We start from the raw sequence: 27,359 nt of genomic DNA, 5'->3' as shown, positions 1-27,359 counted from the left end.
AAGGATGCAAGAGTCATAAAAGCACTTTTGGAATTATAGAAATGTCTTTACTACAGGATAGGAAGAAATGGAAATTTTGCCCTTGTGATAACTTTTCTTGAGTTAATTCGTAAGTTATTGAAATTATCTAAAGCATTACATATCACATGGTGAATTCAGACTAGATCTTCAGAAAAGGACAGATTTTTAAAAAGAGTAATACCTCTATAATTATGCAAACCTAAATGAGCATGCATCAATGATTTTATTTAACTTACTTGGTAAGAAACCAGTAAGATGCCATAACTAGTTCAAACACTTAGGAATATATATAGGCCACTGGGGATGCTGATGAATTTAAAAGTAGGTGATGTAAAACTACACAATTGTGTTATTTGTTATGATCCATTAACATGTGTGCGTGTGGATAAAAGATGTATAATAGGGACCATGGACTACAACTCATTGGGCTATAAAATGAACAATTAACTTGGAAATGTGTTCTGTGCAATGCTTAGTGTTCTATTTTCCATTAAAGACATTCAGTGGCCCTTTTGGTCCACTTAGTTTTATAAATGCTTCCTGTCATTCTAAACAAAGTGCCAAAGCAGGATAAAGATCAACTCATGTCTCATGAAAAGATCCCAATAACAGAAATCCCAGAGAGCTGCCTTATACACATCTATGTTTTTTTTTTTTTAAAGATTTATTCATTTTATTACAGCCAGATATACACAGAGGAGGAGAGACAGAGAGGAAGATCTTCCATCCGATGATTCACTCCCCAAGTGAGCCGCAACGGGCCAGTGTGCGCCGATCCGAAGCCGGGAACCAGGAACCTCTTCCAGGTCTCCCACGCGGGTGCAGTGTCCCAATGCATTGGGCCGTCCTCAACTGCTTTCCCAGGCCACAAGCAGGGAGCTGGATGGGAAGTGGAGCTGCCGGGATTAGAACCGATGCCCATATGGGATCCCGGGGCTTTCAAGGCGAGGACTTTTAGCCTCTAGGCCACGCCGCCGGGCCCAACACATCTATGTTTAATATTTAATTTTCTTACTATTTTATACAAATTCCAAATATCAGTTTATAGGAAATGTTTATATACAAAAAGATTCCTAGTTTCCCACAGCTGTTGTAACAAACTGTCACACACAAGGTAGCTTAAAGCAATATATTTCTACTCTCACAGTCCTGGAGACTAGAGATTTGAAGTCAAACAGCCAGACCGTTTGATCCCGTCTATGGATTATGAGGAAGACCCTGTCCCATTCCTGTTTCTTAGCTTTTGCTGACTGCTTTCAAGTCTTTGGTCTGTGAAGGCAATGATCCTAACTCTTCCTCTTTTCTCCTCTTTGTTCCCCTGTGTGTGTGTCTGCATCAGAATTCTCTGCTTTTCTTACGAAGAACACAAGTTATATTGGCTTTAAAGCCCATTAGTACTCAATAACGCCTCCTCAACTTTGTCGCCTGCACAAAATGTGTATTTCTATAAAAGAATATTATCCACAGGTTCTAGATAATGAATTTCAGGGGGAAATGATTCAACCTAGTACACAGTGATACCAAACATGCAGGATTTTAAAGTGAGGGGATTCCCTACTAAGAGCTTACCAGGGAAGTCTGAATGCAGAGCATGTCCAAAGGCTGCAGACTTAAATCAAAACCCTCCAGATAAAGAGCAATCTTTGTTTACTGCTAGGCTTGAATCATCTCCAAAAAGCAAACCGAGCTAATCAAAGTGATACCAGACTTCTAGGCCAGTGTTCCAAATGCAGCAGTCCACTCATATTCTCCGAGATTTAAGAACACCAACTTTCAATTCTAGCTTTGCAACTAATAAGCTGTGTGAACACAGGCATGCTCTTATCTGACTTAGCCTTACCCTCTTTCTTCGTCAAATGAAGGAAGTAAGCTAGACTATTTCTTTTGTTTTAAGATTTTAAAATTTCTATTGGAAAGTCAGATCCACAGAGAGGACAGAAAGAAAGATTCTCCATCTCGTGACCCACTCCCCAAGTGGCCCCAATGGCCAGAGCTAGCCCAATCGGAAGCCAGGAGCCAACAGACTTCCCCGGATCTCCCCAGTGGGTTGAGGGTTCCAAGCCCTCAGGCCATCCTCCACTGCCTACCCAGGCCACAAGCAGGGAACTGGAAAGGAAGTAGAGAAGCTGGGACAAGAACTGACATCCATATGGGATCCTGCTACATGCAAAGCAAGGACACCTGCCAATAGGGTATTGCACTGGGCCAGCTAGAATGTTTTAAGTCTCTTTCTACCTCAAATGAGCTATGACTTATGTCTTTCTTAAATTTGTAAAATGTTAACCCTGTTACCATTACATGAGCTCAATTACCTTATAAAACTGTTCAGAACTCTTTATGCCTACCAAAGCGTTCGAAAGTTACAAAACAATCCAGGTTCTTTGCATTTTGTTTGGTAGTTACCTGTTCTCTTCAACATACACAGGTTGGGGTCTTTTGCTATCTGTTTTTCTTGTGGCAGAAGTGTGTCCCCCATTGCCTGTATTTTTTCTGTATCAGCCTCTGCCCTCTGGCACAGTTACAGGATTATTACTTTTTAGATCCCCAAGGGGCATTTCCACTGCAGTCTTCATGGCACTCTAAGAAGTGCTGTCTGTATATACAGTCACAGAGACAAAGTGGTGAAGAATGATCTTGGAGCTGGGCCATGAAAGGGCCCCTACCTAACTCACTGGATCACAGTGGACTTTTAACTGTTGAAGCACAATTAGTGGGGAAAATAGAAAAAAAAAAAAGAATTTATAAGTGAGGATAAACAGGATCACTTTAGACTCCTCACAGAAACAAACACAAACTGGAAAGCTACTGAATATATATCTATATAGATATAGATATAGATATAGACATACATATACACACATACAGTATTCACACACATATATATGTATGTATATATGTATACATACACACACACACACACACACATATATATATATTATATACGCTAAGCCAGCAGAACGAAGAACAAAAAGAGAGGGAAAGAGAAATCATTTGTTGCTGTTGTTATTTAAGATTCATTTATTTTTACTCGAAAGGCAGATTTATAGAGAGAAGGAGAGACAGAGATCTTTGATCTGCTGGTTCACTCACCAAGTGGCAACAACAGCCAAGCTGAGCCAACCTGAAGCCAGAAGCGAGGAGCTTCGTCCAGGTCCCGCACCTACATGCATTGTCCTAAGGCTCTGACCCATCCTCTCGTGCTTTCCCAGGTCATATGCAGGGAGGTGGAACGGAAGTGGAGCAGCCAGGACATGAACCAGTGCACATACTGGATGCTAGTGCTTGAAGGTGGAAGACTAGCCTGTTAAGTCATGGCACTGGCTCCAATAATTTTTTTAAGTGTAGAAAGTGAAGTAAATGCTATCTGGGAGCCTGATGGCTTAGAATCATCAGGAAACTTAGATACATTAATGTATTTCTATGAGTAGACTCATTCTTAATCTGCTTTGTAGATTTTTTTACTCTCAATTTGAATAAACTTGACTAAGCTATTACTAATTTTACACATACACACACACACTTTATCGTTAGTATTCTCTCATAGGAGAATCATATACAGGGCCATGCACGATAGTCTAACGGATAAATCCTCAGCTTGCTACCACTGGGATTCCCTGTGGGCAATGGTTAATGTCCTACCTGCTTTACTTCAAATCCAGATTGCTGCTTGTGGCCTGAGAAAGCAGTAGCGTATGTCCCAAGGCCTTGGGACCCTGCACTCCCATGGCAGAACCAGAGGTTTCCTGGCTCCTGGCTTTGGATTGGCTCAGCTCTGGCCATTGCAGTCAGCTGGGGAGAGAATCAGCAGGTAGAATATCTTTCCCTCTGTCTCTCCTCCCTATATATCTGCCTTTCTGACCAAAATAAGTAAGTCTTTTAAAAATAATACAATCAAATACATATACTATGTGTGTGTGTGTGTGTGTATGAATCTAACTGCCACAATAGCCAAGTATTGATTTGTCAGAGATTAATAAGCTTATTGATTTTAATCATGCCCAAAAATCTAACAAATGATTTTAAATGAAAGTGATCATATTTTGTGTCTTCCACTGAAGACAACTTTATTTCTTTGAAGGATTTTTAATGTTTCATGTACAAATTTAGATACTTATGTTACAATAAGAAGAGCATACTTTTGGTATCTCCTGTATGGTATAACTCTGAAACAGACATAGGAGAAGGCCATGCCATTTGACTTGCATTCCATGAAAGAATATTTCCCGGGCTCGGCAGCGTGGCCTAGTGGCTAAGGTCCTCGCCTTGATCCCATATGGCCGCTAGTTCTAATCCCGGCAGCTCCACTTCCTCTCTATCTCTCCTCCTCTCAGTATATCTGACTTTGTAATAAAAATAAAATAAATCTTTAAAAAAAAAAGAATATTTTCCAACAACCATTCTATGAAGATGGCCAGAAGTATAAGAAAACATGTAAATACAAGAAAGGCTGCATTCCAACGGATAGCCAGGGGTCAATGCCAGGATCACTGAAAACGTGCCATTATGTCTTAGAAAAGAATGACCAGGTACTTCAAACTATTTTAAGTACTCAAAATGGACAGTCTATGTAAGCAAGAACACTTGGTTAGAATCCTGCTCTTGACAGTGCATTATGAAAGACATTTCATGTGGTATATTCTGAGTGGTATGGGGCTCAGGCTAGAGTATAATTGTGTTTCCAACAACATGAACCTGAGGGAGGCATCAGTGCTCTTACCCTTATTTCCTCTATCCCTTGAGAAACTCAGGGGTTGGGACCAACCTCATCCTTGCCTCAGTTTCTTAGATATTAATTTCTAACAGGCAAATCTGACAAAATAAGCATCTCTAAACATGTCATGTTCTGTTTTTTTCACAGATCCAATATCAAAGGAAATATCAAAACAATCCCCAGAGTAAAATTTAGCATCATACATTTACTTGACACAAATTTATCTACCTATCTATCTCATACCTATTACAAATGTATACAATAATTAACAATAGAAGAGAATATTTATTCAGTACGTATTATATGCCAGGCATGGTATAAGATACTCCTATATACATCAAGCATTTAAACTGCCATCAAAATCTCATTGAGTATAAGGATCCATTATCATTTAATCACTTTCATCTCTGACATTGTATTATGAGCATTTTAAGATGATATAGCTGACCTACCAATAGATTTAAAAAACAAGATCTTGTGTTACTACATATACATCTATTATACACACCCCAAACTAACCTATTTCCACATCTTTATGAACACATTCCTGTCTTAGACTGTGCCACACTGAAAGGAATGTGATCCAAATTGGACTGTATTGCCTTCTCAAGGCTTCCTCAAAGATTCCAAGTAAAACAGCTAAGCTAGCAATTGACTTGCTCCCAGGAGCTCCAGCTCCTCTGCCCTAATGGACCTCTCTCACACACCTTCCCTCAGTTCCACCGCCTCTCCCCTTTCCTGGAAGGACTCATTTGGTCTTTTATAGCAGCCTGCTAACACGTTAATGCTCTGTTCAGTGAAAACACCCCTGGGCTTGAAGTTCTTTTTCTGCTCTGATTGCTTTCTGGAAGGATCTACCTTCATTGTCTTTACAATTTTCCTTTCTTGGAGAGCAAAGAAAAGGTAAAGCAGCTAACTGATGAGAGGGGGAATGGCATACACAGCCAGGAAGTAAATGCTTCAAATATTCAGCAGGAGATTTTCTAGCAACAACTCTAAACTGATTTCTGATTTGAACTGAGAAGAATGTTTAGGGACATATTTTAAAAAAATTGATAGTATCTCAATACTATGTGAAGCTTTTCATAGGCTTTACTTCTGGGGGAAAAAGCGTGTATAAAGGTACTATTTAAATATCATGTAAAAAACAAGAAAACTTTAACATAACATTATAATAACTATTTTTGAGAAAACATGGGCTCTGCAATAAGAATGTACAAATTCAGTTTCTAACTCATTTGACTGATAGGAGCAATGATATTTTCATCTCTAAAATGGAAGAGCAATATTTCTTTCTCTAAATGGACTCAGTGAAAGATCAAATAGGTAAGCAGCAGTAATTTTAATGTTTAACTTCACAATTCTAATTGGTGTACTTTTTGAGTTTATGCAATACATACTCAATACTGAAATATTGTACTCTACACATGATATCTGATTTTGTTTTTATTCATACAGCTACTTGAGAGATAAGAATAGCACATATTAAATCCTTTGTAGAATATCTGGCCAATAAGAAAATTTTAGTTCAGAGTAACTAAAATAATAATTATTACTTTAAACACAATTGTTATGATTAGTGTTATAATAAAGCTTATCTTTGCTGGAAGCATTTTGCCACAGGTAGAAATTATAGAGAATGGATACGTTATACTTAGAACTTCAACGAGCATATATTGTTTCCACACATTGAAAAAGGCCATAATGATGAAAGATATGATTTGTGAAAGTGCAAAACAAAACAAAAACAAAAACAAAACAGACCTCTTCTACAACTACCTGTCAACCTTATGAATATGTGGGCTAAGAGAGACCACTAACCACCCCAACTTCTTCATCATCATCCAGAAAATACTACAAAACCAAATCAGATGTTCTTGCAGAGCCAGCAGTTGAGTGACATCTGGGATGCCCCTATCATGAGAACAATCTGTTTGCTAATACTTGAAATTCGTTGGAAAAATGAGGGTGGAGTAGCCTATGATTCAAAATCAGAAAGAGGCTAAAAACAAATATGCACCTCTAGAAGATAAAAAGCAGAAAAGAATGGAGTGAGGAAAATTTTCACATGCAATGGACCTCATCAAATCAACACATCCTATGAGAATGAATGGTTTCAATCATTTATGTGTGTTATTTGTGGGCAAGGGCAAGACTGGGCAGACCAGGGAACTAGGACAACAAATGTGATGAAGAGTTCTTTGAAGACATGGCTACGTTCACCTGAGCTGCACCTGTACAGTTCCACTGGGTCAGCGCTTCCTGAGCTCCTGAGGTGGGCTGTTTTTTCAGTGTCTGCCACACAAAGTACAGCTACCTTAAGAAAACTGTTGTGTGGCCTTTTCATTATTTCCTTTCATTTTAAGGTATAATTCCCTTTTTCAAAGAAATATGAATTGAGCTATAGCTGTGGTTTAAATTTGAGTGAGTGTAGTTACATATTTTGGAACTCAAATTTTAAGAAAAGCCAAGAGTTTGCTATGAACTGTATTTAATCAATCCTAGGACTATCAAGAAATAAACTTTTCATTTTTGCTCACAGAAATATTTAAGAAAAAAAATGCCAGGGCCTGCAGAGGAAGATGAGTCATAGGAGATAATTTGAGATACTCTGACACAGCAAACAGAAGATCTTAATTTAGGAAAGAAAATAAGCTCAAAGCTACTCATTTTTCTCTGCAATAGGAAGGCAAAAACCACATCTTCCCAGGGAATTTATCAAAGTTCCTTTCAGATAAAACCAGTTTATAATGATACAGGGTTTTGAAGTAATCTGCCTAACATTGGTTTCCAAGCAATTTCATATTTATGCTGGGTAGAGCAAAATGTTTGCTGTAGACTATCCACCTCCATGCTCTAGAGCTTTGCCACATAGAATGTCTGTTAACAACCTTGACATTTCATTCACACCATGGTAACAGAGTATAAAATGTTCCACCAAAAAGCAGAGTTCCAAGGCCGGTGGTTAGGAGAAGAATGAATGAAAAGTAAGAAATGATTGCTAGTGACCTGCTGTGTCAGGTAAGAAGGAACTGCTTGTAATACAGCAGGGGAGGAAGAGGAAGAAAAGGCAAGGACATGAAAAGGGAATGGACAAGGTCTTTGGCTCTCACAGTACAGCAACTGATTTATTTGAAGGTGATTCTCACTACTGGCATAGCTTCATAGGAGCAGAGAAAAATCATGTTTCCCCATAACCAGTACAAGACTCATTCTAAGTGGAAGAAGGACTGACCTATTGACTACACTTAAATGGTTGGAATGGCAAATTAGAGAATCAGAAACAAATCATTTCAGCCCTCCCACAACTGCTTGACTTTTGCTGTTGCCCACTGTTCAGAGCTCTGAAAATCAGCATACAGAAGATGCTCCTAGAAGGGCATTTGAAGGTGGACAACAGGCTACAGCTCTGATCAAAGAATATGCAGAAAATTCGACGTCCATTTGTTTTAAAACCTACAGCATTTCATATATATAACATTGTGAATGTTTTATCAATAAATTCCTACTGAAAGGTAGCTATAAATACATGTCTTGCTGTACTTCCTACTAATTAGGACAGAAAGTAAATAAGGAGCATAATGCAGGGACAAATATATTCACAGGCATTACAGTTTCCACTTTTCCATAGAACTGCTATGTTATCACTTAATTTAAAGGTTACATTTGATGAAAGACCTCTTTGGAAATCATTACTGGGTTAAGAATGATACCCACAAAGGAAGGACAGCATGGAGACTTGGGAGAAGGGGTGGGAAGCAAAATGAAACATGCGAGTTCTAAGACCTGAGTAGCCAATCCCTGCAGTGGATGATGAATTGGGACACTGGTGAACTTGGCTTTCTCACTGGGGATGTGTTTATAGCAAGAGCATAGGAGATCTTTTTTGCATAATGAGTCCACGGGGAAAGAGAAATTAGCTACTGAACTGGTGACACTGAGTGCATTGTCAGTAAGTCTGAAAACAAAATTAAAACTATTTCCACTGCAGCTTGCAATACTCCTTCTCAAGGAAGACTCTGAACTCAGGAAGAGTTTAAACAGTTCAGAGATGGATGATAGTTCAAGCATGCTACTTGTCAAGTTAATTTATGGCTACGTGTAATTGGATGGTTTCTTTTCCTCTGGAAAGATGAAATACCCAAGCCAAGAGAGATAGGTATCTGAGTATTTCTAATACAGAGATAAAGATTTTATTTTACTGTGAAGCAAAAAAAAAAAAAACCAGTGTGAGGCTGGTGGACAGAAATTGGGCTTTTGTACTGTTGCAAAGTTACAACAACACAAAATAGATGTTTCATAAAATTAGAAATCTAATTGCTTGAACTCTTAAGTATTAACTCTTGAATTGCCTGTAAAATGAGAGGTATGGCTTCTATTAAATGGCCTTAAGTTAGGTGGAGTTTTTTCCCCAATTATATAAAAAAAGTCAACTGCTTTTTATTTAAGTGCCGGCTATGTAAAAGCTTTATTTTTTATTATTCTCTATTATAAGCTCTAAATATCAAATAATAGCTATGATTAATCAAGGTAGCTGGTTATAGAATATCAAATTAATTTCAAATTAAGTTGTACTCCACTCTATGGGAGAAGAAATTTTTTGGTTAAACAAAATTTTACAGGCATGGGAGTTTGAGTATTTGTAAAAGCCATCAGCCTCCCAGACTGAGCTCTTCTTCAGAAAATTCTTCCCTTATCATTGCCCTTAATGAAGTATCAGTGGAGGTCACTCGTTGGCAAGCAATGACATGTGCTGTTAGATGACTTTGCAGAGAGCATAAAATAAAATTGGATCTGAAAGGGTGAAAGATTGAATTTTACTGGTCCCATATGTCAGTTACTAAGACAGTTAAAGATCTTTCCAGGAAATATTGGTTTTAGAATCTCTATAAACTGGAAAATTCTTGCTCAATGATATAATAGAATGCTATGGTCATAAGACTCTGACAGTACCATTGGGATTTACTTCATGCTAGAAGTGACTAGCTTTCCTCCAGTTTGCTGTGGCTCAGAAGGCCCAGAAAATCAGTTAAAACCAGAGTCTACACTTCCACTCACCTGAACTATCAAAAGCAGCTGGATGTGAAACAGGAGCTTGCTCCCAACATCAGGAATCTGAACATTTTCAAGATACATGTATTCCATCAGCTATTGGAGGTGTAATAAAGTAGTATCTAATTTAAACATTTAAAATGGTTTGTTGAAAAATAATCTGAGAAAGTCAAAACAGTGGAATAGGGTAAAGACAGGTTTAAAGAGAGAGCATATTTAGCCAGGGTAGAGACAGCAGTTTCCACGAGACAGAGGAAAGGCTGACAACAAAGGGGAACCTGGCTAATAATGGACATGGGGAGACAACAGAGTGGTGCTGCAGTGCCCAGATACCCCAACAGCCAAAAACAAGCAGCAAGCCTAGCTCCACACTCAGCCAGAACTCCAATGGCAACCAGATGGGAAGGGGAGTTCACCAGAAGCTGAGCATGTGAACAAAGGCAAAGAACTACCCATCCTGCTGGTTTATTTGATTCAACCAGGAGCAGACAGAGCAGTAGATCCCAAGCAGGTGATGTAGAACAGGGTGGATTTCACAGCCAAGACACCCCAGCAGTGTCACATCAGTCACCATTTTGTATAGTGTGGCCAAGGCTGTGGGACTGGAAGGACAATAGCAAGCTACACATGCATAATACCAAGGAGTGAACTCATTTCCAGCTCAGTGTGTTGCACTGGCCCCACAGGGAAAACAATACTGACACAGCATCCCACAGGTTCCATCAAAAATAGATCCAGATAGCATCAGACGTAACAGCCAAACAGATCCAGAACTCCAGCAGTGCCATGTCTGGTACCATTTTGTACAGTGTGGCCAAGGCTGTAGGTCTGGAAGGACAACAGTGATCTGCTCATGTACTAAACTAAGAGCAAACTTACTTCCACCATATTGCATTGCACTGTTCCCACAGGGAAAATAATATTGATTTAGGCATCATACAGTCCCAACAAAAGTAGATCCAGTGGCCTTCACACCCAACAGCCAACAGGCTCTGGCAAAATAAGCACCACCAACAACCTAGACATTTAGGACATCTGGTATCTTCCTAGTCTTGGGAACTTCGCAAACCAGAGGTGGAAGAAATGTTACTCAGGCATTGGTGCAGCTGCAGAATGGGATCACATGAAGTAGAGGATGGTGAGCTAGGAACTGGGGCTACAGACCATAGTGGAAGTCTAACACAAGAGCGCAGGCTTGAAACTTGCTGGAGGGACTGCAAAGAACCAGGTACCAAACGCAATCAGTAACATTGACCTGTAGACCTGAGGGTAACACAACTTAGAATCCTGCCCTAAGAAGAATCTGCTAACCAGAAGTACAATGACTAAGATCAAAAGAAGAGACAGATATAATGAATATTACTGAAGACTCCCTTGCAAAGGAGCAAAAGCATTTACTAACCTCTGAGTTAACTGAGTGGATAAAAACTGTAAAAATTCATTATAAAGCTTCTTATCAACGATGAAAAGCACATACAGGAATTTAAGTAATATGTCACACAGAAAATAGCAACAAGGAAACAAAATCAAGCAGAATTGTTTGGAATCAAGGATACAATGGAGCCAATTAAAAATTCAGTGGGAAGCCTCTAAGACAGAATGAGGCAGAAGAAAGAATCACAGAATTGGAAGATATTTCTTGCCACAAATGGGAAACAATCAAAAAGCTGGAAGTAAAGTTGGATCAAACTAAAAACAAACCAAAGCAAATCAAATCATTATCCAAGAATTAAAAGATGCAATTTAAAGGCCAAACGTAAGAGTTATGGGAGTTCCAGAAGGAGCAGGAAGAAAAGCTGGGTTTCAAGCTGTATTCAATGAAACAATAAATGAAAACATCCTTCATATGGAGAAAGAATTAGGAAACAGCATACAGGAGGGGAACAAAACTCTCAATAGGATTCACCAAAAGGACTCATGGCCACAATACATGATAATCAAGCTCTCTTCAGTAGAACACAAGGAAAAGATCCTGAAATACACACATGAAAAAAAATCAATTAACATTCAGAGGAATGGTAATCAGACTCACAGTTGACCTCTCACAGGAAACTTTAAGACCAGAAGAAAATTGAGCAACATATTCCAGATTCTAAAAGCAAAAAATTGTCAGCCCAGAATAACGTATGTGGCAAAGCTCTCCTTTGTCCTTGAAAAATGGATCATCCCGTCAGCTAAAACAGTAACCCAAACTATATTCCAGGAAACTATATGCCTTTGATTGAAAACAAAATTTCTTAACAAATACTATATATATCGTCTCATAAGAGGTATAGAGAAAATAAAGCTGGTGAAAAAGTGAAAGCACATTTGTGTTTTGAATATGTTCTTCTGAAAAAAGAAGCTACCTAAACTCATCAGTATGTATGGCTTGATAGCTTGTTATTTTTGCTTTGTTAATCACCAATTTCCTAAAATAGGTAGAACAACTGTGTTAAGAAAGATAACCCTGCTTATAACAAGACACTTCACAATTGAGTAGTTTTAATTTCTCTTCTTCCCAAAGCAGCAATGTAAGCAAAATGGCTAAATTTGTTTCTGGACCAAAACCAGCAAAATATTCTCATTTTGACAATAGTCCAAGACTTGACAAACTTCACTGGATTTTTGTTATTGGCCTTTCTGAATTATGCATTCATAAAGATACTTAAACATATTACCAAAAGTAACATACAGATTCAATGTGATCCCAATCAAAATCCTAACCTTCTTCTCAGAAATAGAAAAGATGATACAAAAGTTCATCTGTAAACACAAGAGAACTCAAACAGACAAAGCTATCTGAAGAATAAAAATCAAGCTTTGGGCCCTGCATAGTAGCCTAATGGCTGAAGTCCTCACTTTGCACGCACCAGGATCCCATATGGGCACCAGGGTCTAATTCCAGCAGCCCAGATTTCCATCCAGCTCCCTGCTTGTGGCCTGGGAAAGCAGTCAAGGATGCCCAAAGTCTTCGGACCCTGCACACATGTGGGAGACCCAGAAGAGCTCCAGGCTGCTGGCTTCGGATTGGTGTAGCTCCAGCTGTTGCAGTCACTTGGGAAGTGAATCTTCTGACAGAAGATCTTCCTCTCTGCCTGTCCTACTCTCTCCATATATATGACTTTGCCAAAAAAAAAAAAAAAAAAAAATCTTTAAAAAATCAAGCTGCAAGAATCACAGTTCCAGACCTCAAGACATTTTGTAGGGCAGTGGTCATCAAAACAGTCTGGTACTGGTACAGAAACAGAGAACATCAACGGAACAGAATAGATAAAACAGAAGAGAGCCCACATATGTACAGCCAAGTATTCTTCAACAAGAGAAATGAAAACAATCCAGGGAAAAACTTGGTCTCTTCCACAAATGCTACTGGGATAATTGGATAGCAGCCTGCAGAGGTAAGAAGCAAGATCCCCTCCTGTCATACAAAAATCAACTTTAAATGGATCAAGAACCCAAATGTGCACCCAGAAACTGTAAAATACTATAAGAATAGGAAATAACCTGTAAGATGTAAGCACAGGTAAAGACATCTTATAAAACTTACCAAAAGATATTTAACCATGGAACACTATTACATCATGCTGTAGTCTAAGAATTGTCCAGTATCCTTTTACCCTAGCTAAACCATTATGGTGGAAAATGTGTACACCATCCTGAATTCTGATTGAGTTAAGCAACTTAGGGATGTGAACAACAGTCAATTATTTGTTGTTCATGGGTCTTGCAATATTTTCTTTTTCTAAGTAGTCTCTTGTAGAAGGACATTATGACCCTGGAAGGTCAGCAAGCGCAGGATTACAATTGATTGGATAATATTTGTATGAAAACAATCAAATGGATACCTTTTGTATAACTGATAGGATATCATTTGTATGAGAACAGTTGAGTGGACAGCATGTGAATGAAACACTTGGTAGAATATACAAAAGGAGTTCAAACAAAAGTATAGAAACAGTTGATGGGTTTTGTTGATAAGCTCAATACCTCCTCCCTTATCCTATATGACCCTCAGTGTATAAAGTCTGATGCCACCAATAAACTTTGGCTTTGACCATCAGTTAGAGTCCACGCGTGTTATTATCAGCTCTGTGCACCAAGTCCATCATTGCAGGACAGCGACAGTCTCTACTTAAAAAACCATAATGAACACTAAATTTAGTTTTTTGGCATAGGAAAAAAAAGGAAAGATAAAGTGCTTTCTAGAACAAAATGTCCTGCTGCTACTGTGCCTTATTGTCATGATCTGGGAAAATCTTTCAGAACACCCAGATCTTCACTAAACCTTACTTGCTATTACACTGTAATTCCTTCTAGTATTCTTTCAGTCATTTTCAATCTATTCATACAGTGACAAGATCATTATGCACCCACTTAAAAATAATCTTCCTATCTAGAAAATATCAACCACACATATTTTTCTTTTCTAGCATTTTCTTATCATATGGGTGAGAGAACAGCAAATATAAATCCCTATTATCACACAATCACATTGTAAATATCTTCAAAATCTCTCCTTAGGATGATCTTTAACACAAATACTATCAAAAGCTTAACAGAGTCTAAATTCCTATGATTTATGTATGACTTGAACAGCTTCTGCAGATTAATTACAATACCCATATATTTGCTTTGATTATTCAAGTGGAACGCATTGATTTGAATTCGATTTTATAGAAATAAATTTTAAATACCTATAATCACTCAAGTATCAGCTAATTTAAGCACTTATTTTAATGAATATCCTTTATTTGTAAGGATTTATTTATTTTACTTGAACATCAGAGTTACACAGAGAGAGAGAGGGGTTCCTTCTGCTGGTTTACACCTCAAATGGCTGTAATGGCTGGCGATATTCTAGTTTTAATCCGGGATCCTGGTGCTTTCTGTCGGATTCCACATGACTGCAGGGGACCAAGGCCTTGGACCATCCTCTCATGCCTTCCCAGGTTCTTAGCAGGGAGCTGAATTGGAAGTGAAGCAGGCAGGACTTGAACCAGTACCTATGTGAAATACCAGCACCACACTGGGAGATTAGTCTTCTAGGACACCACACTAATCCCGTAAATCTCTTTTCTAATCTTTGTCAAACAACTGTGTTAGGCACTGTAGATGTATTTGGATACTTTGTAATTACTTAATACATAGCATTTGTTTTGGTGGTTGGATATTCAAAATATTCAAATGTTAAGAAAGTCATTGTTAAAATAGAGGAGTAAATGACAGAGGGGAAAAAAGAAAAGGTAAAATGTAGGGACTGACTCCAAGTAGTTGGAAGGACAATGCAAAACCACATGGTGTGTGTCAAATTATGTCAGGAAACAAGGTTGAGGATTACAAGGACATTTGGACGTAACCATAGAGAAGATGGGGGACTATCAAAGAAACATATGAGGGAAAGAACTGTCTTTCTCATCATTGCGTTTGGTTGGAGTAAAACCACAATAGCTTCAATGTAAAATCTGCAGGTAGAAACAGTGGTTTGCATTTGTGACCACCTAAACCCAGTTATTGGAATATGAATTCCTAAGGTGACGATGAAAGATAATGAGACATTTGGGAAAGTGATCACTTAAATAGCAGAAAGTTCAACTTTTAACTGTTAATAAGGAACTCCACTACTATGGTAAGATTGGGGGTGGTGAATGGCAGGAGGGCAAAATAAGGAAGGAGAAAGAGGAGAGGGAGGGAGGGATCCCTATGACTAAAAACAAAACTGTGTCTTGGGAAATAATACATAGATGAATAAATAAATAAATGATTATGCAGTGGAGTGAGTTTGGTGGATATTCCTCAGAGAACATATAACTGACTGTGAGTTAAATCCTATTAGAGAGAAAAGAGGAGAGGTAAGATTTCTGATGTCTTTCCCAGGACAAATTAGTACAATTACAGAGCCACTTTTTAAAATTAGGTACATCCTGACACAGGGGTTTTGGGTAGAGTAGGCTAAACTTTCACATTTTGTATCATCATCCCATATTGAACAGTAGTTCAGATTTTGGCTTACCCCAGTTCTCATCCAGTTTCCTGGCTAATGTGCCTAGGAAGGCAAAGGAAAATGGCCTCCTATCTGGGGCTTCTGCCACACATGCAAGAAACCCATGGCTATGTGCTTTGGCTTGACTCAAGCCTGGCTCCTGGCATCCATTTGGAGAATGAACCAACAGCTGTAAGATACCTACCTACCTCTCTCACTTATGCTCTCTGCTTTTCAACCAAATAAGTCTTAAGATAAAGTCTTAATTGACTCTGTAGTTATGCATGTTAATAAACTATGCATTGTTACTCCATTTGACTGTTATTTTTCTGTTAATTTCATGTATTGACATATAGATTAACATTTTTTTTTAATTTCTTATTTTTGAGAAAAGTTTTACTGTATCACATATACACACTGAAAAGGGTAAGCTTTAGCTTAGAGATATTTTAAGCAATTTCCATGACAATATGCTTGTATTTTCAATACTTTGGTTTTTCTGTTCTGAACATTAAGAACCTCATGCTCAGAAATATAATTTTAAAAATGTCTTAATAAGCAAATCATGAATATTTAAACTCATTCTAATCTTTTCTTATTGTTTCTTCTTCCTTTAGCCAACCTTAAAATGTGACAAATTTCTAATCCGTGGCTCACTGCTCATATTAGCTTACATGGTGAATTCATTAGAAAATAAACAAATATGACTTTCCTGATGCAAAAATCATATTTCTTTAAAAGCTTTTTGTTTTTTGTTTTTTTTTTTTAACCACAGAACTCACAGTATGAGCACCAGGAGATACTCATTTCTGTGGTATATGTTAAATGATGGAGCCCTGTGTTTGGGATCACTAATCGTCCTAAAGGGTTAAAGCTAAATGCACACTGATTTCAAAGTTCTCAATGCACCAGCATGGTGTGAACTACTGGGTCACACTTCGGGCTGAAGAATTCCAATTGCACCTAACAGAAGACAAAGGATACACAATTGCATGCAAAGCTGAGTGTACAAATCAAGATAATTGATCTGATAATTTAAATACAAGACATCTCTGCTAGATGAATCTAGGTAATCCAGGCATGAATAACATTTTACTACTGAGTTTTTGGAATAATTGAATGTCATGAGCTTCCACTTAAATTTCACAGATATATATTATAAAAGAATTCTTAATAAGCAGAAATGACTTACTGCTTTTGAATTAAAGTCTGAACTAAAGTTTAAAGGTAGTATGTAGTCCAATAAATGTGATATGATTGTAAAATGTCACTCATGATTTAACTTAGCATTAAATGGGTAATTAACAGAAAGCTATAGCTAATATTTATTGAAGAATGATTATATGTACCAGCAATTGTGCTAAAAGCTTCACAAGAATTACACCGTGTGGATAAGCCACCATGGTGAGATGATGCAATGTCATCTCTTTGTCCCCACAGTCCAATGTTTGCTATTGAGTGTAGCCTTTTCACATTTCATGATGGATTTTGACTTATTGGTGATATAAGCCCTAGGGACCATTCTTAATTTAAGAAAGAAATTTTTTGGCATATAGTTTGGAATGCTTTCCTTACAAAGACTATAAATACAGTTGTTGAGCTTTTCTCTTTTTTTGAATTATTATTATTATCTGCACACTAGCAGGGCTTTTGAGGAGTAAGGGATATCTGATACATTCTACATTGGTCTCTGTTCAATACTTTTGTTCTTGTGAGTCCTACAAGCCTGTTTAATAGGGCTTTTAATCTTTTCTTGCCCTATTAGTGATGTATATTTTCTGAACACAATGAATAAAGTAGCATGCAGATCTCACAGCCTTTGAAATTATTGTTATTTCCCCCTCCCCACACATAATAAATAAATTGGAAAATGTTGGAGCCTTTAAATTAACAAAAGGTTAAATAAGATTTTATGATCTCCCTTGCTGATCTCCTGGCTAGCACTGCATTTTGAGTCATACATAATTAGAGAAATCACCCTCTAATGCATGATTTAATATTATGATGGGAGAGTAGCTATTTGAAGGTATCCCTGAGAATAGACTGTCAGCTTCAAGAGCCATGGAAAAGGTGAGTGAATGTCTTCTTCCAGGGTTACTGAGAAACATCCTTGAAATTCTCCAGGAAGTGAGACAAAGCGAATGGCTTTAGGGGACACTTTCCTCTTAGTGACCCTGAGGCATCAAATTGAAACCCTTAGCTTGCCAAATTATATTATTATTTCACAAAATATTTCAATAAATTTAATTTAGATTTAAATAAAAATCAAGAAAGACCTATGAGTGAAAAGAGCCTGGCAAGTAAAATTCAACATAGCTATATAAACTGAATTCAAAGTGAGACCATTTCTTTCCCTAATTCCTGCCCCATCACCAGTGGAAAGAACTTCAAAGTGTTTTAGGCCATTAAAACAAAAGGATTTGTTTTATAATATAGAAGACAAAGGTTTGTAAAATAACTAACTGAACTAATTCAGTGCAAAAAAAAAAATGTAATTTAAGGCTATGAAGCAATCTTCCCAACTTTACTCTCTTTTGATAAAAACCTATGTGGGCAACATACTCTGTCTTTGACAGACTTTCCCTTTGCTAAATGGACATAGGTAAATTATTTCATCCATTTTTTCCTGGAGATTTCTATCTGAATGTGAGTACCTGTACCAAGGAAAGCATAATTTGCAGCTGGAGAGTAGGGGGAGTGTTTGCAACACTCCATAAATTTATGTACACAAAATCACAAATCAGGGAATTTGTTTTCATTATCAAATTTAAATTTCTACAGAAAAATACAGGTAGAATTATGCATTCTATAAAAGCTCTCTTGCACTAAAAGAATATATATGGAAGTAACCTAGTTTTGAAAGTTTGGGTTGTATATAAAAACATTTGTTTGAAAGATGCATCCAAAATTGCTCAAATGTTTCCCTAAGAGTAATGAATTGTATCCCAGTGCAACTGTAAAGTAAGTCAACTCAATTCTCATGCCTTGAATTTTAAGCCCTTAAAAGCCTTTATCAAAAATAAAGTGCCGAATTCCTCCCTGAACCCCCTGAGTCTTTGTTAGGACAGATGATGAGGAAATCACAGTAAGTTAAATGCCTTTGCTGAGGTCACAGGGCAGAATAGCATAAGGCAAGCTCAGGATGCAGTCGAATCTCTATAAATTGTCCTGCATTCATCCTTCCAGGACATCGTATGCTTTTTTTCCATAAATGTTTCTGACTAATCTTCTGATTGTGTGATTTCAAACACAACAAGACAACAAAAACTGAAAAAGGCAAAGGTAACAGACACTTGTTTCCATGATGTGACTTTTACTTGCTTGTAAAGACTTCAGTTAGACTACAAACAATGCAGAAAACAACACTTCTGCACAATCAGTAGGAATAACAGGTGCCTTGATTTCCAGTTTTGGCAATCATACAAATTGTTCAATGTAATATATTGAAACTCTGATTTTTACTGCTCCCATTGTTAGTATTCTCACCCTTAATAAAGTAGTGAGGAAGAAGTATACTTTTGAAAGAGTAGTTCTTGTAACCAAGTAACAAGACATGGGCTGGGGAGGTGGTAAAAGGTTAATGCTTTGCCTGGGGTGCCAGCATTCCATAAGGGCACCAGCTTGAGTCCTGGCTTCTCCACTTCTGATCCAACTCCTTGATAATGGCCTGGGAAAGCAGAGCAATTTGACTCAAATCCTTCAGTTTTGCACACATGCAGGAGACCAGAAGAAGCTGCTGACTCCCAGCTTTGGATCAACTCAGATCTGACCTTTACAGCTATGTGGGGAGTGAATCAGTGGATCAAAGCTCTCTTTGTTTTTCTCTCTTTTTTCTCTCTCTCTTTGACTCTTTTAAGTAAAACATTTTTTTTTGAAAAATAAGAAAAAAGGAAAAATGAAGGTGAATTAGGAAAATGGAAGAAAGAACTTAGAGGTGTTTCATGTACATTATAATGCACATACAAAAAGATGAAAATAGTTTCACACATGCTGAATTCATTTTACTACAAGTCACACCATTACTTTACAATGTTCTCTTTGTAAATATAAATAGATTGTGCTTTAGTTTTTTACATCATGTGTTTATAAGCCCATTAATAGAATGTAATAAAACCACATCTGCAGTATTTCTTTAAATACAGAAGAGCGCAAAGAAGAAAAAAAGATGCTAAAGGCTTACGTGTGGTAAGCATGCTGACAGACAATACTTTCTATATTTGACAGGCAAAGTGAGAGGGAGAGAGAGATCTTCCATTTGCTAGTTTACTCTCTAAATGAATGCAATGGCTGGGGTTGAGCCAGACTGAAGCCAGACTAGGCCATCTTCCACTGACTTCCCAGGCACATAAATAGAGAGCCGAATCATAAGTGGAACAGCCAGGAATCAAACTGGAGTCCATGTGTGATGTCAATATTGCAAGCCATGGCAACTTAACCTGCTGTGCCATGATATTGATCTCTCCCTGTTATGTAGACAAAAATGCCAATTTTGTCATAATTAGTCATAAAACCTTCTGGATAATAATGTCCTATATTCTACCACTCTTTGTGGAGGAAGAACATTTCAGAAAATGCAAATAATATCAAATTACTGCATAGCTTGAGAACCACAAAACTGGGATTTAAAATTATTTAATTTTTTATACCTTTTTCTAGTACAAATTTAACAATGATTTTTTTTTTATTTTTACGCCTGTAATAATCTTAGCAGAGAAATGAAAAGTGCATTGTGGCAATAATTAATATGTTTACAACCAAACCAGTAGCATAATTTTTGCCTTTAAATGTTTTGGATGGTTGCTTATTCCATGAACAGTTTACCAAGATCCTAAGCCATATGGTAAAATAAAATAGCAGCACAGTATTAATGATACATAGCATACAGCTATGTATTGTAAATAAAAACCAACTACTCAAGATTTTATTCATAACTTTTACAGTTCCTTACAGATATTTGAAGCTTATATCCATAAATAACTTTCTTGTCCAAAAAAAAAAAAATCATGATATTACCACTGCCTTCATTGATAACAGTTACAAGTTACCTTATACAAAACAGATGCCTAATGTTTGCCAAGCACCTGGAATGAAATATTCATTGAAAAAAATGATAAACATAGTGGGAAAAAAATAGAGTTTCTGAAGTAACCTATAACCTGGTCAACCTCATGCTTTAAAGACATTAAAATGTCTGTCTTAATATGATTTCCAAAGTTATTACAGCCATTTAGGGAAAACTTTGGAATAAGTGCTTCTTTGAAAAACAAAAAACCCAGAAATACCCACCAACTGCTATATTTTTATCTACTATAGCATGTATTAACATTTTAAACAGTCAATCCTGTGAAAATATTACCTTACCTGCTAAATTGTCAATCTGAAGGTAACCAGATAAAGCAGGAAGCTATTTGCTGCATGAGTTACATGAGTGGCATTCATCCATTGTCACAATAATTATTCACATCCTTAATTCACTGCACCAACTTGTAACCTTCAAATCTCTAAATAAAGGCCTTCCAATAAAGAAATTCTAATATTCTGTAAGTTTCATCTCTCTTGAAATATATGATTGTAGGATAGACTGATGGTATCCATTTTAGCCTTTTTTTTTATTAACCTACCCACTACAAATGAATATTCTGCTCTGTTCTTTGGCATCCTTGGTTAATATAAAAGGAAATCTAAGCTGCTACTCTGTTTTATCCTTTCTGAGATTCTAGCTTTCAAATAAATAAATATCTTTTAAAAAGTGCTGCAGCTTCAAAAATCATGACCATTATAATCACAAGTTAAAGAATGACAGGAATTCCAGGATCTAAATGTCTTCCTGAAGTTATCTTAACAATTCTGAAATTATTTTGAGTTTTCAATATTCATATTAATTGATTTTGTCTTAAATGAGAACACAAGGATCTCTAATGCAGACCCCAAATTGTATTAATTATCTCACAGTGAATTACTCTATCACCCAACTCCTCCTTGCCCCAGACCTTACTCATAGAGTAACTTCGTGAAAACCAATGAAGTGTTCTACACTGGTAGGTAAGCACTCCATGAGCTTAAAAAAAATGGATATAACTCCATTTATATTCAGAACGGAGAATCATCTTGTCTTAAAGGTGAAGAAATCATTTTTTTTAATGAAAGAGGATTCTCTTGTGGTGGAATAAAGATTCAAATAGTTCATTTGGGGGGCTGTAGATATTATGTGTGATCTAGGTCTAACTTCAAAAATTATATTCTCACTTGTTTGAACTTAAACGGGATAACTGAGAACTCTGTCAATAAATGATGTTATAGGATCCAGTACAATAGCCTAATGGCTAAACCCTCAACTTGCATATGCCATGATCCCATATGGGCATTGGTTCTTGTCCTGGCTGCTTCACTTCCATTCAGCTCTCTGTTTATGGCCCGAGAAGCAGTTGAGGACAGCCCAAAGCCTTGAGACCCTGCACCCATGTGGGAGACTCAGGAAAAGCTCCTGGCTTCTGGCTCCTGGCTCCAGATCAGCTCAGCTGCAGTTGTTTTGGCCACTTGAGGAGTTAACCAGCAGATGGAAGATCTTTCTCTCTGTAAAGCTGCTTTTCCAATAAAATAAATAAATCTTTTAAAATGCTATGGTTGTCTAGCAGAGATAAAAAGAGTCAATTGTTCTTACTATAACCTATGGAATATAAGCATATGTGCCTAGGACCCATGTAAATCACCAAGAATCTTTCACTGCTTCTAACATACAATGAAACAAAGATATGCCCAACGCCTGAGGTTCTTCATGTGAACAATGGAGATACAAGTGTGCCTCAGAATCCAAAACCTATAGATTCTCAAGTCAAATAAAATGGTACAGTATTTTCATATAATTTATTCATGTCTTTCTATATACTTCAAGTCATCTTTAGGTGATTTATAATACTTGATAGAGTGTAAACAGTAGAAATAGTTGCTATGCTATACTGTTTAGTGAATAATAATATAAAGGTCATTATGTTTTTAGTACAAATCTAAATATTTCAAAAAACATATTCAGTCTAGTTTGTTGAACCAAGGGATACAGAAGTCACAGATATGGAGGGCACACTTTACTTTGCGGAATTTCATTCCAGTCTTGTTAATACCCTGTGTCTTAATTTATGGAACTAGTCTAGAATTTAGCCATGTGATTCTTTCACATCTGAACAATCAAGCAGACTACAGCTACAGATGTAATTCTCCTAAGGGAAAGTGAAAGTATCATGTGTTGTATGAATATCTGTGACTCAGAGGCCAAGGCTTTTTACAAGCTACAGACAACTTCCATTTCTCCACAACAGACTCCATCTACTAGACAGACTAAACCCTGTGTTTCAGGCATTATAATCATGTTGTTATTATAAACATTAAAGCACAGCTCCAGGTTGACAGAATGTTGAAAAGATGAAGAATTTAGATATCATCCAGACTGAGCTTGTAGGATCAGTGAACATCAGACTGTTGGGAAAAAAAAAAGTGTGAGGTATTCTGTAGAAGATAGCTGAAATCATTAAGAAACTATTAAATTCATTAAGAGCCGATAGGAACCACCCAGAAGAATCAACATTGCACAATGAGCAAAGGCAAGCACAGAGTTCTCTGTAACACTGTTGCCTGGATGAATATTGTTTTTATTGTCTTGTTTGGGATGTCCTTAAGATCTAATTTCAGTTCTCATTTTTTCATGTGTATTTCTCGTATAAAACATTCAATTCTACCACCTTCATTGTTACATGACTGATTCAAGAGTCAGCTTAATTGTAGCTTCTTCAGGGGCAATATGCAAGGTTATCTTGACTAAGCTGCTTTTTTATCTGTTCTTTCACCATTCCTTGTATTTTGCAGCATTTGTCACTGTAAAAATTGTCTATCATTACAGTTAGTTCAAAAGCTCAATGTGGAAAAGGGACGTGTTCCTATTATGACTGAATCTTAACATTCAGATCAGTGTTTGTTTTTCTTTTTTATCATCTTATAAAAATTTTCATCATAATTTCTTTAAAATAGTTAGCAAATGATCTGTTGTATCTTTGGTGTAATTTTTTCAGGGTGCATTATTACCTGACCATGAATCATGGTCCAATTCCTGTTTTGTGATGTGGAAGTAGATAAAATTGCAGTCTGCGAAAGAGATAGGAGTAGATGATACAACCCTGGAGGACTGATTTCCTGCTTCAAATATGTTTCCTGATTGAAGATTGTACACCTAGGAGGTGAGATGAGCAAGCTATTTTATAAAAGTGTCCAGTAGATGTACTGCAGCAATTCCCACTATATTCATCACTTACTAAATTGCTCACACACCAGAGATACAATACAATGTAAATGACCCCATCACCCACCAGTGAGGGCTCACAAATTCAACATGGCCTTAAGCTGAAACTTGGCATTTCAAGGTTCTCAAATCCACAGTAAGTAAGCAGTATATTGATGACTTCCAAACGTCTCTTCTGTAACAGCACTAGTTTTTGAGAAATGCAGGTGTTTGTCATGTACAAATAGAAGTGGCTAGCTGCCCTTGAGGTACTTGGGGCACAGTTCCATGTTTCCTATCCCTGATTTGCCCCCAAGAAAGGAAACTTCTGTGCAGAAGATAATGGAATTGACATTGTTTGCATTCTGTTCATACAAATACCTAGGAATGAAATTTAAAAGGTTCATTTTAAGAATCTCTCTTCTTGCCGTTTACCTGACATTGCTGTGTGGAAGAAATCAGAACAGCACAGGCACTCTCCAGATGGGCAGGGACCTTGAGAGGCCTCAGCGCATGGACTCACCTCAACTAAAGCAGTATTAGAGTTCAGGTAAGCTCATTATCTCTCTGAGCCCTCATTTCTTGAACTGTAACAAGAGAGAACCAGGCTGCGTAGTTTTAATTTCCCCCTCTATGTTTAATTTTTTGATTTCTTGATTCTTGCCAACATTTAAGTCAGAGTAATTTGATTTTGGTCCATTATTACTCACTTCTCCATTAATTTCACATAAGCTGTGTAGTGTACAGCTTGGTTTTGTAATATGTATCTGTAATCCAGCACCTGTTATGTTTTGATATAGTAGAAAAATAGCACTTCTTACCTGTGTTGTCCTGGTCTAACATTACTCTCCTTAATGTCTTAAGTTTTCCATAGGTTAATTTAAAGATGAAATGAGAGACATTAAATAAAAAAGCACCAGAGAAAAACAAAGCATTTGAGAGATGTTAATTTTTCTTTGCCAAAATTCCTTTAACATCTTGAAATCATAGACATGAAATAGCTTTATATATATGTATATGAAAATAAATGAATTATATTTTATGTCTATTTTTTTTTTCTAGCGGCTCCTAGGTTTCCCTCATTTAAAGAAAGCATTTTATCACAGTCTTACATAAAACTGGTTGTAAGTTACAGTATTATTTTATTCTGCAATTTTCTGGCACATTGTTAAATTCACCATTCCTGGCTGCAAAGAACAGGTAATCCACTTGAATTGCTTTTACAAAGAAGTGAGTGCATTTATTGCAATGACAGCGGAGTAGCCTGGCAAAGGAAAATCAGTAGGAACTAATTAACCAAGGCCTATACAGTACTTTTTCAACTATACAATCAGAAAAGAAGTAGAATTTCTATACCTAGGTTCAATATATTAAAAACAATGCAAGGAAACATTCTGATTGGTCTACTTTGAACATATGCTTATTCTCTGAACCAATCACAGAATTCCAGACAGTTACCATGTCATTTGCCAAAGTAAATGTTGTGTATCCCTTTTATCAAGTAAAAGGTAAGGCCTGCTATGATATAGGGTAGGATGTACAGAATAAAAAGAAAAAAATCATGTCCGTGTACGTTTTAGAAATAGCTATTTGCAACGATAGCTGTGGCCCTACAGGAAAGTAAACTTGACATAAATGGAAGAGAATTGCTTATAAAAATTATGATAGACTCTCCTTATGGTTTGGAAATCATAACTCAGGTGATGCATAAATATAAAGCCTTCGTCCATTTTATTAAATATCATTCTCTTCCCCTTTTCATAGGACATATGCAGGGTAAAACCTATGTCTTAATTTCAAGGACATTCAAATGACCATTTTACCTCTCCAAATGTTTCCTCACTATCACCTGACTTCCCTTTAATGGGTTAATTCATTAGCCACAGTTTTACACAAAATAGAAACTATTCTAGATGATGTAGCAGAATATTTTAAATAAATATAGAAACATTTGAATCTTCTTCACTTCCAAATAGTAAATTTGGATGATGGAAAGAGGATAGTCTAAAGTGGGTTCCTGAAAAACAAGTGGTGCAAGTTCATCCAAATGTATGATTGAAGATAATATCAGATGCTTTGAAAATGAATAGAAGAAAAAAACCATCTTAGTAATTGGCTGAAAATAGTTCAGTCCATCAATGACCAAGGATGCACTAAGTTTCCTCAAACTATTGTTCATTTCCTAATTAAAGCTAAAACTATTTTTGTGAAGTGTCTGGGAGCCAGCAGTAATTGTCTCCATCTTCTGATAAAGGAACATAGTGCTTGAGAGGTGAAGCAGTTAAAATGTAATCAAATCATGACACTTAAAAACAGATCAGGAAGGGGTGAATAGAGGGGCGTTTTTCCGCCCCATAGAAATGTCCATGAGTAGGCAAGTAAGCTTGAGCATGAGAGACAGGAAGTTGGATTTGGAGCTACAAGACTTAAATTCAATTTACAGAGACAACTTTAATTATCCATGAACTAGAAATAACAGTAATTACTTACTGACAGAGTAGAGAGGGCTAAATAATAACACATATGGTTATGCATGGAGGATTCATGTTAGGGAACTGAAGATGCCTCTTATCTTTTCAACTATTCTTGCAATCAGCATGCTCATAACTTTATAAAAGATGTATTTAATTAATTACTTGAAAGATAGAAATAGACAGCACTTATGTCTGCTGAGTTATTCCCCAAATACCCACAATGAGCAGTAAGAGCCAGAGCAAAACTAGGAGATGGCAGTTCAATGAAGTCCCCTGTGTGGGTGGCTGAAAGCCATCAACATGAGCTCTCACTTGCTGCCACTCTCCAAGTCATGTTACCAAGAAATTGGAATCAGAAGCACCCCAAGCACTTTGATGTGGGTTGTGGGCATCACGAGCAACATCTTAACCACTAGACCAAACACCTGCCCCTAAAACAATTATTTTTGATCAAGACAAGTAAGTCGCTTCAGGCTTTAGTCTTAGCAGGTAGAACTCCCACAGGATTCATAAGATTAAATGCCAATGAATGCGTAGTTTCTAATCAGGATGAAGTCTGCTTATTGAAAAAGTAAAATGTCTATACCAAGTATTTTTTAAAATATATTTTAAACTTTACAGACTTCATTAATATTCTGGGTATATACTAAGCCATCGTTTTAATATTCTGCTTTTCTAAGGAGAGATAAATTTTTGTTTTCTACTCATATAAAATGAAAAAATTCCACATATATTGCAATACAGATGTAGCAGCTTACTGATATTTCCCCTATACCCACACTCCTGTGTTTCTTAAATATCATCTTCCTTCCTCCTTTTTCTTTTTTTCTAGTTTCCACCCTGTCATTTTACAGAAAAATCATGCGACCCCAT

This window comes from Ochotona princeps, chromosome 14, assembly GCF_030435755.1.
Source record: "Ochotona princeps isolate mOchPri1 chromosome 14, mOchPri1.hap1, whole genome shotgun sequence".
In the NCBI taxonomy this organism is placed as follows: domain Eukaryota; kingdom Metazoa; phylum Chordata; class Mammalia; order Lagomorpha; family Ochotonidae; genus Ochotona; species Ochotona princeps.
Note: the sequence above shows the minus strand (reverse complement) of the source record.